The sequence below is a fragment of the Apteryx rowi genome, unplaced genomic scaffold (assembly GCF_003343035.1).
Source record: "Apteryx rowi isolate R43461 unplaced genomic scaffold, aptRow1 scaffold_9, whole genome shotgun sequence".
In the NCBI taxonomy this organism is placed as follows: domain Eukaryota; kingdom Metazoa; phylum Chordata; class Aves; order Apterygiformes; family Apterygidae; genus Apteryx; species Apteryx rowi.
Genome location: NW_020451204.1, coordinates 3,717,040 through 3,729,539, shown reverse-complemented (window position 1 = coordinate 3,729,539; position 12,500 = coordinate 3,717,040). Strand labels below are relative to the sequence as shown.

General features: G+C 46.1%; 1 pseudogene; it reads right to left on the bottom strand.

The window, feature by feature from the left end:
• Positions 1–385: 385 nt before the first annotated feature.
• The window catches only part of LOC112978055, a 38,472-nt pseudogene continuing 26,357 nt past the window's right edge, over positions 386–12,500 (bottom strand).

The window sequence follows — 12,500 nt, the reverse complement described above, 5'->3', positions numbered from 1 at the left end:
CACAGTTCAATTAGTACAGGATAGATTTTTTTTTCTCTAATAAAAAAGGCAGATTTAGCCTTTTGATTTCAGTCTTAGCCCTGACAAAGTTACACCCAGCTGGCCAGCCAGAGGAAGTACATTTCCATAACCCTAACCAAAACGTGCCTGCGTGTGTCCAGGTTAGGGACAGACTGGTAAAGCAGATACTGCCAGCTGCCGAGCCTGTACAGGATGCACAGACACCAAAAGAGACAACTGCAGAAGGATAGGTCTAGACGAGGCAGGCAAAAAAGGATCTCCACTGATCCATGGGGATCAACTAGCATTCCCCACCCTGTCCTTCTGAGGCCAGCTCAAGGACTGCAGTGCTGCTTCCCTTCCTTCCACCCTTGTCTTGGTGTTGTCAGATGACCACCTGATAGCTGGGCTGCTTCATCTTCTGGCTTGTTCCCTGGAGTCCTGAAATATCCTGGTCGCTTTCAGAGTGATCAAAATCCATATCTGGTGAGAGCAACACCTAGAGAGGAGAAAAAACAGATGCTGATTGAAAGTTCTTTGTCAGACATAGCTGATGCTTCCTCAGCTCTTCTAATAGGAGGTACYGTAGGTAAAATCCCCTAACAGTGGCTGACTGAAGGGGTTGGGCACCAACACAGAGGTCAGCTGCCAGATGCAAGTCTCCCTGGCAGAGGAAGAGGTCTCAAGATCAGCTTGTCCATCTCCTTGGGCTCCTCTCCAGTGACAGCTAGGCAGATCTGGGTGCAAACATGATGACGCTCTGGTGTCCCAAATCCCCTCAAGAGCAGGGCAGGAAGAGGAAGACTATTCACTGAGGGGCAGGACTCATGCCCAGACATGCATGTTCACGCCTGGCTGCAGCCTCAGTGAAGGTGTGCAACAGCTAGGCCATATATTTTGCAAAAAGCTGTACCAAATGAAGACATTGTCCCAGGCCCTCAGCTGCTTGCTACCTCCACAGCTCTGCCAGGGAAGCCAAAAAAACCCCACCATGGGTAGGACCAAAGCTACAAGGTTAGATTCATCCAAGGCCAGCAAGCTCAGGGGTGCTGTACTAGCCTGGCAGCATCTTATTTCTGTCTTACATAGCAGCTCCTGGCTCAGCCCAAACTGCGGGAATCAAAGAGCTCTGACACCTCTCACCGTTTCCACACCAGATAAGAAAGCCCTCAGCTTTGCTGCACAATCAGAGGCTGCCCATTGCCTCTAGTGACACCTACACTCTCAGCTGCTAACTTCAGACCTGAAGCTATTAACAGGCTGTTTTGAGCTAAGTGACTGCCACTGGCCTGGAGAGTTTGCACAATGCAGACAGGATGCCCCATGTGTGGGGCATCCTCCAGCCACATCACCTGAAAGAGGATGAAGCCTTGATTTTACTTGGGCTACAGCTACTTTGACTGCAGAAGAGTGGAAATCCAATGCCAGCCAGCAGGCTGGATGGATGAGTGGTTTGCATGGAAAATACTTACAGCTTTGACAGACTGTTTAGTGAACCCCATGCTATCCCTTCTTACCACATAAACCTAACTTGAGGCAAGAGAAGCCCAATTGTCTTTAGCCTTGACAGCAATTAGCTCTAAGCATTGCTAAAACGCAGCATGCTTTTGTGCTACAGCTTGAGTCATGCCCGGCAGTACTCAGGAACTTGAAGTTGCAGAATTTCTGGTCAATGCTAGTTTCCCACATCAGAAGCTTGGCCAGGCCCTTGGCACCTGACCACTCAACCCTACACAGGGCACAAGCGTGACACTGCATGTTCAAGAGGCTTCAGTCTTATTTTTCCAGAAGAGCAACTCTGGCAGCTGTTTCCCCACCTCCCTCCACTTCCCCTTCCCAGAACCCAAATAGCATCATTAATTCAGAGCTGATGTGGGAACAAATGCCAAATATCACAAAACCCCCACACAAACGCAGCTTGGCACCCATCTGAGTGCCAGCCCAGCTGGCCCTGCTGGGCTTCAATGGCTGAATGGCCTCCTGGCTCACACTGATGGGCTGCCCATGGAGCATGCCTCTGCCCAAGCCATAGCACGCAACAGCCACTGCAGTGCTCTGGCTTAGAGGCGTGAGGCCAGGGAACACACGTGTTTTCAGCCAAGAGGTGTAACACGTGGAGCTTGGCTAGTCCCAGAGCCCAGTGCTCTCCAGGGCAAGATCCAGGGCATGGGGAATTGGTCTTATCAGTAGCTATCTCAGGGCATGGTTATAAAGAAACATGCCTTTCATTTGTTACCATTTAGGCAGCACTCCAGGGCTAGTAACCACAGCAACAAAAAAAACTAAATAGGAAAAACAAACTGCAATGAATCAATGGCTTCAAAGGAGAAGAGCCATAGGGGAAGTTTTCCTCCCCATCCTTGCACACACTCCAGCCCCTCTGATTTTATCATCTTCACAGCAGCACATAAGACAAAGGGGAGCAGTAGACCAGATTGAAGCTCTCAATTTTGTTTTTTTTTTCCTATTGGTCTCAAGGAATTTTTAAAGATACACACTGGAAGGTTTCCATCTCTTCCAAGTGAATACTTCCTCTGTTTATCACATAAATATTGTGATGCCATTGAACCCAAGAAAACAGGCAAGTAATTACTCACACAACACTAAATCACCGGACTCTGACACCAAGAGGCTGGAAGAGGCTAGCTTTAGGGCCTAGTGATCTGGTAGTTAAGGCGAGTTTCAGCTTCAGAGTCAATCCTCTTACAGCCACACACAGCTGACTGAGCAGGCACAGAGCATCGTACATCCAGACCCGTCCAGGCTGGTGCCTGCCTGCCATACAGCTCACATGAAGTCACTTGAGCTGACAGTCCTCCAGGGACCTTTCCACAGTTCCATGGGGAAATTCATGAGAAGGCACCTCATCGTTACAACAGCCACGGGATGTACCCTCAGATATGCAGGTGAGTTTAGAAGCAGCAAGGACATGTAAATAGGGCTTTACTGGGGGGATGCTTGCACCCAGAGATGGTCTGGTGGTCATCCAGCTGCCAGTCACCAAGTCAGCTACTCCCATAAGCTTTGCTGTGGCAGTGTGGCACAAGCCCTGACCAGAGCCCACCACGCCAAGTGCTGGTTTTCTAGCAAAACCCTAGCTTGAGCATTGTCAGGGTAACTTGGACAAGAGGCTTCCCCTGCAGATGTATCCAGGTCAGGAGCACAGCAGGTCAGCGGCACAGCAGGGAACGGACCATGGTTTCCCAGTCACAGGACAATATGCTACTGTCTCACTCAGCAAGTCAGCAGTCATCAAATACTTCATGCATTCCTCTCCAAGCCAGGAGGCCAGCAGCTTGCAAAACAGATCAGGGGGTCACGCTACAGAAACAGGGCTGCCCACATGCTCTGCCAGCCCCTCCAGTCTTGGAGAAGAGGCTGCACACTGATTTACTGCTCCTTCCCCAGACAGACTCATCAGGTAGTCAAGAAATCTGGGGCAGAGAAAGATTGCATGGAAAGGAAAACTGCAGCATAGGTGATAGAGAAAAGAAGCTCAGATGCCTTTTCCCCCCCAGCAGCTGTGGAAAGCTGTTTGCCAACAACGTCACCTGCCCGGAGCACAGGCAGGAGCCATGCCACCCACCTACTTCTCAGCTTAGACATGCTCCCAGAGCAGTCAGTGGGACAGTCACCTTTGAGAAGAGCCTCTACAATCTCTATTTAGCTTCCTGCTAAGGACCAGGCACCCGAGTTCACCCTAAAATTGAGCCATTTAAAAATGAATTTAACTAAATCACAAATGAATCAAACTAGCTCTTAGAATAGTGTTTGATAATTAAAGCAAGCAGTAGGGGTATCAGCATTCAGCAGTATCTTTAGTGATTTGCCAAGTCAACATGGTTCCTATGCAAGAAATTAGGATAGACACTGAACTCCCAATGCTGACCAAGGGCAAGTCCCCACATAACTTTCCTCCCAACTCCAAATTAGCTTCTAGCTTCATCCTAATGATTCTTTGAAGTACCACTGTTATTAGACTAAGTTTTGCCATAATGATAGTTTCTGAAAAAGTCAATCTTAAAAAGGAAGGTTGGGGCAGGGAGCAGCAGCAGCTCACCCACCTCCCTGGAAAAAAACAAAATGAAACCAGTCCAAAGAGATCAAATGAAACATTAAAAAAAATCTGACTTGTTTTCCAAGTGTAAAAAACAAAGAAACCATTGATAAGATCTAAAGTTTATCCACACTTGCAAGAGCAAGAGAGAAGAGAGACTCAGACCGAGGCCAGGATGCTTGCCAGAAAATAAGGGCCATGAAGATCAATACATTACTCCAGGTCAAACAGCACTGGGCTCAGATTGGCACTCCTCAGTAATCTCTTCCCCATCCCACAGGAGGGCAAAAGACTGAACATTTACCAAAACCACGGCACAAGTCTGAGACAACAAAAAGTTAAGACTTGCCTGTAAGGAAGGGTGAAATTCCTCCGGCAACAAGGGTGAGTTTGCCCCACTCAGAATTTCAGTATTTAAAAAAAAAGTGCAGCATTCTAAACAAGAGCCCAGTTTTGCATCCTTGGCTCAACAGAAGAGCCTTAAAACCCATGAGAGATAGGGAATTCTTTGGTCTATGCCACAGGTGTGGAGTCAGTGAGCAACTCCAGCAGCAGGACCCAAGGGCAGGTCTTCAACAGGTTAACTGCAGTCCCCACTTCCCATTCCCCTTCCTCTCCCCCTGCTCCTTATCCTAAGGCAAACTGCTAGTGCAAGTGAAAATAATGACACCCTTTATTGGTGAGATAGGCAAAGGGCTGAAATTCAAGTAGGCAGTGTGATGGAGAGCTGTTGGCGCCTGCTGCTAGACAGTCCTGATGAACCCTGATAAACTGCTGGACACATTAGCCTCAGCCAGCTCYGCTACGTACAGACAATTCTCAGCTGCCCTCCTCCCTCCCCCTCTAGCAGGGCAGGAGGGAGGGAAGGAGGGAGGAAATCCTCCCGTTTTAACAAGTTATTAGCAGCAAAWAGCCCAGCAAACTCATTTTTTGGTTTTGAGCCTAGATTCCAGCCAATCTGGCTCTGGGGCTCAGCCAGACAACATGATTTTTAACTCCTAGCCTAAAACGGCAATTTATGAAGCAGCAGCTGTCTATGGCTACCCCAAGGCACAATGCCAAGAAGCAGAGATGGAAAACGAGGTATCCGAGAAGCAGGCACTTCTGTATTTCTTCATTTGCTTCCTTCTCTGGCCCAAACTCTTTGTTCCTGTGCCTTTGGTGCAGCACTRTACATGCCGGAGCAGGAAGGAGGCAGTCCCAGCAGACAGCTCCAGTTCCCCACGTAGTGCCACTCCAGTGATGGAYGGATGACCTGCATGTTGAAGGCCTCGGCAAAACTTCGTCTGAGGAAAAGAGTCAAGTACTTGAAAGGCTGGAAAAGCCTTTGACAGCAGGAGTTAGTCTGTGGGAGTCCCATTTCCATCGCTTGAAAGAACCTGCTTAGGCTCAGCTACTTGAGAACAGCCATTAGAGAAAGTTCCTATACAAGACTGTTTTAACTCTTTCAACTTCTAGAGAACAGCAGGTGTCTTGCCCTTAGATTATCCAAAACTGGGATAGAGGCCATGAAAAGTTAACCCCCTTCAGTGGGCCAAGGCAGAAGGCCATCTCTGTTTCTACGGCAGATTGATGACTGAGACACCATCTGTGTATCCACAGCAGCAGAGGTCTGAAGGTTTACATTACCATTTATGAGATTAGATGCTTCAAGTTTAGGTTAAAAGGCTAGAAAGGGGTTGGAGCCTCAACTAGAGAGGACATCTCCTTACCCTTGCTTCTGAGCTGGTATAATGTTAAGATGATCTCAGACCTGCAAGAACACACATATATATCCAGTCAGTAAAGCAGATCTTCACCACCAGCTTTACATTTTGAGCAAATGTCTAATCAGACACATCCAAGCAAGTATCACTCCTGAATATCAATCACCAGCAAGAAATCAGGACTGGGCCATGAACAGGGAGGAGTCAAGCTGCCATCATATCCTAGATATGAGTCCTCAAGCTGCTCATGTAGATGCACAACTATGAAGATATACATTGGTACCCTTCACTCGGGCCTTGCCTCCCTTTCATTCCCAAATCAATGAAGACTTCAAGGATGCCCCCGCCACACACACAGCTCAGGAAATTCCCTGGGACACACTGTTCAGATGTCTCTAGTAACCTCGCCAAGCTACAACTGTTTATTTGGAGGCCAGGCCGGGATATGACTCACATGTCTCACCAGCTGTTCACATCTGCCTGTCCCCACTCTGAGAGGAAGGATTCTTCTAATACCACATCCCCATCAGTAGTGGCTGCTTCCCCACTACACCTTTGAGCAGTTTAAGCCATTGCTCTTAGATTGTCAAGTATGCAGTTAAAGCTACTATTTGGTGCATAAGCAAGCACAAGATGAGAGTTGCTCTAACAGATATGCTCTGGCTTTGAACAGTCAGCTTCACAAGAGTACAGGACATGTTCTCAGAAAAAAACCCTAAAACACACACACACACACCCCCAAAGCAAAAGCTATTCCTGTTCAGCTTAAATTCCTCAGCAGAAACTACTTCAGAAGCCAGCCGACAACTGCCAGAATCAGTTTTTATCTTAGCAGATCTTGCCAGTGAACTGCAGGATATCATAAGTCATGCATGGAGCACTGAAACCAAGCCTGGGAGTCAAAGGAAGGAAGGAAACTCAGTCCAGCTATTTCAGCTGTGGCTCTAACCCAAAAGGGGCAATCTGAAGYGTAGAGCCTACCTGCCTGGTGAACTGTGCATTCTTAACAAGGAGAACAAAGCCTGCTAGTAATGGATTATTTTTCCCCCCAAGCCTTTAAGTATCAAGCTCAAACTATACAAAATACGATTCCTACAGTTAAACTTCTCAGCCAGATAATGGCCCCGTAAAAACACTGACAATATAGGACTCCCATCTGGACTTTCCGTAGTCCAAAAAAAAAAAAGCCACCACTCCCTATGAGGAAAGCAGTCTTCTTGCCAACATTAGTACAATTAACAAYGGCAAAATTGAGTGACAGTGCTGAGGTACCCACCAGCTTCAGCCTGTCACTCAAAAAAGCCCACACAGGTTTGTGCAAAGCTAGCTCATTTAGGGCAATATTCCAGCAACACTGTGTAGGCCATGATACTGCTCCCTGTTACAGAGGGTCAGATTCCTCCAGTAAATATTCCTCTGTTGACCTCAGTTGCAAACATGAGAAGTTATTCTGTCTTAACAGGGTCATCACTCATTTCTGAAGCATCACTCTGCATCTAGGTCATCACGATGGTATGTTGCAYAGTTTTGGTAAGGATATATAGGCAAAGCATAAAAGCCAAACCACAGGTTTGTAGTCTGGGCTCATGTGCAGGACATCTTTGGCCTTACCTGAGATTCCTCAGTTCTCCTAGCCCGAGGGGTTTCTATGGATCCATTGATGTCCAGGGTATCCTTCTGCTTGTATTTCCTCATGATCAAGCTGTCCACAACCCAGAACATTATGGCCTTGTGGGGGGGAAAGAGTTACATGAATAGACTGCAGAGATCAAAATACAATACAGTATGCACTTCAACTATTTCTTCTCCTCTTGGCTTCTCCAAGTCTCCAGCCTTGAGCAAACTGTCAAGTGTGTGCAGGAGAGTTGGACTGGGCAAATTCCTCAGGTCCCTTCCAATGTAAATTCTATTAATTCTATATTTGCTGGAAACCCAGTTAAAAAGACCATTGGTAGGCCAAGTTTTTGCCAGGAAAAAAATCCAAGTTTTTAAGTCAAGGTAAAATTGCAGCTTTAAGCTCTGCAACTGGCCAAAGACCACATCCAGCAGAAGGTCTGAACCCTGACAATCACCCAACACCTTTCAATGTGGCCAAGTCTCCTGTCTTAGCAGCACTTTGTACCCATGTTGCATTACAATAACAACCATACAGAACAGGACCAATCTGATGCAATCCTACTAGGTACATGGCACTACACTTGCCGAAGGAGACCTGTTTGAATGCYGTCATGGCCTTTATTGGAGTGACATGTGCCCAGGACAGCCAGGTAATTACTGGGACTCCAGCCTCAGTTTGGGCTGAAAACACTTATGAGTTTTTGGTCATTCTTTAATAGCTTTGTTAAAGACTATTATATAATATAAGGCTATACTATAAAAGAAAGGAAGAGTTATTATTTAATAAGACTGGAGTCCGAGTAAGGCATGTTTGGGACGCTCAGACTCTGCACTCTGTTCCTAGGGACTCTTCACTTGGCAAGTACCACAAAGAAGGATGAAAAATTGCTTTTCCTTCCTCAGCTACAGAACAGTGTTTAAAAAAAATTTGATCAAGAAGAATCCATTGTTAATAGATCATGGCATGAACAGGATGGAYTTTCGCCCTTAAGATCCTCTTGAGTTACACCTTCACCTCCCTTTCATCCCTCTTCCCACCTGCATACACATCTCTCCCCTTAAAAGGGGACTACGATTTCCAAATCGCCCTGTCTAGCACTTGCAGAGGCACCACTTACATTGACAATGAAAGGCACAATAAGCATCACCAGCACGAGCTCCAACTGGGGGTTTGGAATGTAATTCAGGAGGATCTCCTGAAGCTGCAGAAGAAACAGCATTTAAAAGTGTTATTTGAACAACTCTGTTATAGGATCTTTGTAGCAAACTAGCTGCCTTCATACACTGGCAGTCTCCTAGTTGGGGCTCTGCAGCCTTTCCTTTAGCCCAGATGTTAAAGATGACAAGGGCTATCCTTTAGTCCAGCTGCCAAGCATCTGATTTTCTACAGAGGAAGAAACAAGCATTGCTAGCCTTCCAGTTYAATTATCCATGACAACAACTGGTGGGATTTTCCTTGGTTTCTTGGAGCCTAGCTGCAAAATACGGACACCRGCCACACACRAGGTGTGCTGAAAGGAAGCCAGCAGTGTTTCTGGATCTTGCAGTGTGCTGTTGAACACGTTCACACACACCATTACATGCAAAAATCCATGTTCATTTTCCAAGTCTGAGCATTGTAATCTACTGTGCTTGAAGGACAAGCCCTGAACAGGAGTGTGCAAATGCTTCCAGATTATAGTAAATAACTCTGCCAAATCACAGCCTGTGGGGCGCCAAGTATAAATGCATCCAACACTGGAATGACCTCCAGTGACTCCCAGAACAGGTTTTATACCAGTGAACTCCAAGAGATCTACCTGCTACCACCCATGCAGCTACAACACCCATAGAGTTATTTTTGTTAGAGAAACTCACGACCAACACACCAACTATCATTGCACAAGCTACCATTATAAGGTGTGTGTGTCTGTGTGGGGGGAAGGATGGGACACTACTATGGAKAGAGGTTAATTTGGGAAAAAGAGTCCTCCTAGTTTAGGCATGGAATCATGAAAAATCAACATGAAGCAACCTGACAAAGTAGCAAGGCAATTCTCTGGCAGAGTGGAAATACGTAGACAAGCCTCAGACCAAGAGAACTCAGCTGCCAGCCCAAATCATTTGATCTTTCCAAGGATGGAAAAAGAAATTCTTAATCCACTAATTTGTCTAATTAGCTGGAGAATGTACCAAAAGCCAAGCTGTTATGAAAACTATTTCCCCAAGCTTAAGTAATTGCTAACCATCAAAGAACTGTCCACAAATCACAAGGATTAAAGGTGGTGACCTGTGATGACAGGGACCATCAATAGGGCAAAGTTGATAAGAAGCAAGCCACAGTGCTTGTGGCTAGAAAGATAGAGCTAGGGAGCTTACCTTGGTCCAGCCTGGGATAAGCAGGACCAGGCTTATCACAGTCTTCTCAAAAACCATTATCAGCAAATACAGAATACAYTGGCCAATCCAGGCAGCAGCTTGTGGTGGGTCACCTGGGAAAACAGCACATTAAGCCTGATACAGAGGTCAGAAGGAGACAACCTTGCAGAGAAATTGCCTCATGCTTGATATCTGGGCTGATCAGAGGGGCAGGAGAAACACTCCCACCCTACAAGTTTTGCAGTGAGACAGCTACTCAGAGTAAAGAGACTTGAAATAGTGGAAAGATTCTCTATGTATAGCTGTAGGAGCATACATCTGGGGTGGAAAGGCTGGGGGTCCCTGCTAGGCCATTACTCCACTGAAGACCAAAACATACCTAGATCTAAGCTTTCCGGTAAAAAAATATGATCTACTACTGCAACCTTTTCTGTCATCCACTGTTTGCTCTCCATCCACACCAAGTAAGTCTGACTTGTACTGATGAAGCTCCTTTAGTAGACTTGCATCCCTTACTAGTTACAGATTATTTCTCATCTTTACAAATTGATGAAAAGGAATAAGAACAGAAAGGCAAGATATACCTGACCTCCTACCCTGCTCTTCATTTCACCAACCTGCCTCTGAAAACCATCAAGAGCAGAACCACCAAAAACTTGGTGGACTTGCAATATGGCATCTGCACCCTGCCCTTCCTAGACCAACCGCTTTGCTAGAGCACAGGCCTGTCCTACAAGGCATACCARTTTGCTCCTCTAAATGGCAAGAGTCACAGCTCAGGCTGTGCTTGAGGTCCTGAAATCCTTCGTGTTTAYTCAGTGATCCTGGCACTTGCCTACTAAAGGAACATCCTTTGCATTTGACAGTTCATTTCCACCCTCACCTCCCTTTGCAGCTTCCCCCTCTTCAATTTCCCAGTCCTTTTACTAGAGAGCTTTCATYTCTGTTTGTCATCTCAGTGGACTGTTACTAGCCATCTTTAAACCTAGGCTTTTTTTCCCTCCCCTCCTCTTTTTAAGCTGTTACTCAATGGAGCAGATAAAACTCTATGGGAAGAAAATCTACCTGGCAAAGGGATAAGGAAACAGCTTGGCTTTATAGATTGCCACTTCGTAAGAGTTTGATCTTGACTATCTGCCCAGCAGACATTCGACTCCAGAGACTGTTGGTCCAGCTCAGTTTGCCTCCCTCACCCAGAAAGAGTAAGTTGTAGACAGTGAATTTGTCAGTTATTTAACCTTGTTTCCAGGGGTTTGGACACTCATGGGCTCTCCAAGGCCCAGTGAAGCAGCATCACAAGCGTCTGGGGAAAGAGCCATTGCTGATACTGATTAGAAGATTGGGTTGAATGTTATGAGGCACCATTTGGGATGACAGGGAGATATTTATATTCTGAACAGACCTTTAATTCGCTATTTCTTCTCCTTTCCTCAACTGCACTGCAGGTATTTTCCCCCATGGYGTCGAGCTGCTTTGAGCTGGACAGATACAGGGATTCAAGGAGAGGAAGTACAGCTTGTACAAGGAGGCAAGTACCCTGGCTCCTGAAAGCAGAGATCACCAGAGCCTTTGCGCATGGAGAAAACCCAGAAATCTCAAYGTCTGACTCAAACAATTCCTTACAAGCATATGTCGCTTTGGGGCATCAGTAGTTTGATTTGCTTCTTGTTTTTCTGAGGTGCTAGAGATTTCATTTCTCTTCACCTCCACAAACCTAGAAAAGTCCACAAAGACAAGTCCTTCCCCCTGCTGCCCCCCACCATTTTTTTTTCTTGCAGCAGACAGGAGCTTTTTAGGCTCCTCCAGGTCCATTTTCGCCAGAATGTTAGACTGTTAATCCTTTTTGCATTAAAACTAAACCCCATAGCAATCCCCAAGGCAAAGCTCTGCTGGGCTGACCCTCCTCTACAGAAGGGCCAGTCAGGATCCTGTACCAGTCTGAAAACTTCCAGGCACCAGTTTCAACTCAAGCAGCATAAGCTTTCAGTCCTAAACAGAACTAATCTTTTTCTGCTGATGGAGTGAATGGCTGGTTATGTGATACTTATTGCCTGAGCAAGAGACAGGGGCTCCATTGCCCCAGGTTTTAGAGCAATTCGCTCAAAAAGAATCAATGCTAATTAAATATGAATGCTTCCAATGGGGTACTTACCAAGTAATAATTAAAAGCATATTTGTATTCTTAACAATGATAATGGTACCATATCTATTACATTGCTTGCTTCAGCTTTCTGTAAGCACCCTGCCAGCTGGTTATTATCTTCCCAGGCTCATCAGAATATCTCAGGTCTGCAAAACTGAGCTACAGTATCTGGCTTCAGAAAGACGCAACATTTCCTCTTACTACTTGAACATACAGATAACCCCTGGCAACACTTGCTTCCAGGGTAATGAGGCCAGAATTTGGGACTACATCTGTGCAAGAGAATACTTTGAGAGGCCAATGCTTGGCTCCGTTGTCAGATTTGAGCAGACTGGAAGGTCTCTGCCTCCCTTTTCTCAGCACAGCACTRCTGAAACATTGCAAAGAAAGATGAGAGCAGTGGTTTGCAAAAGTTGGTCTGAACCATTATGCAAGACTCCAGCCCTAGAATCCAGCTGTGCACACCAGGATTTAATAAGATCTGGTCTGTCAATAACTCCAGTTCTCAGGCATCTGCTTCCCTGGGAAGGCAGAGCAGGTTAGCACACATTTATACTTATTCTATAATTTATCAGCAACATACAAAAGCATTTGCCTTATGTCAAAGCTAGAGCTCTGA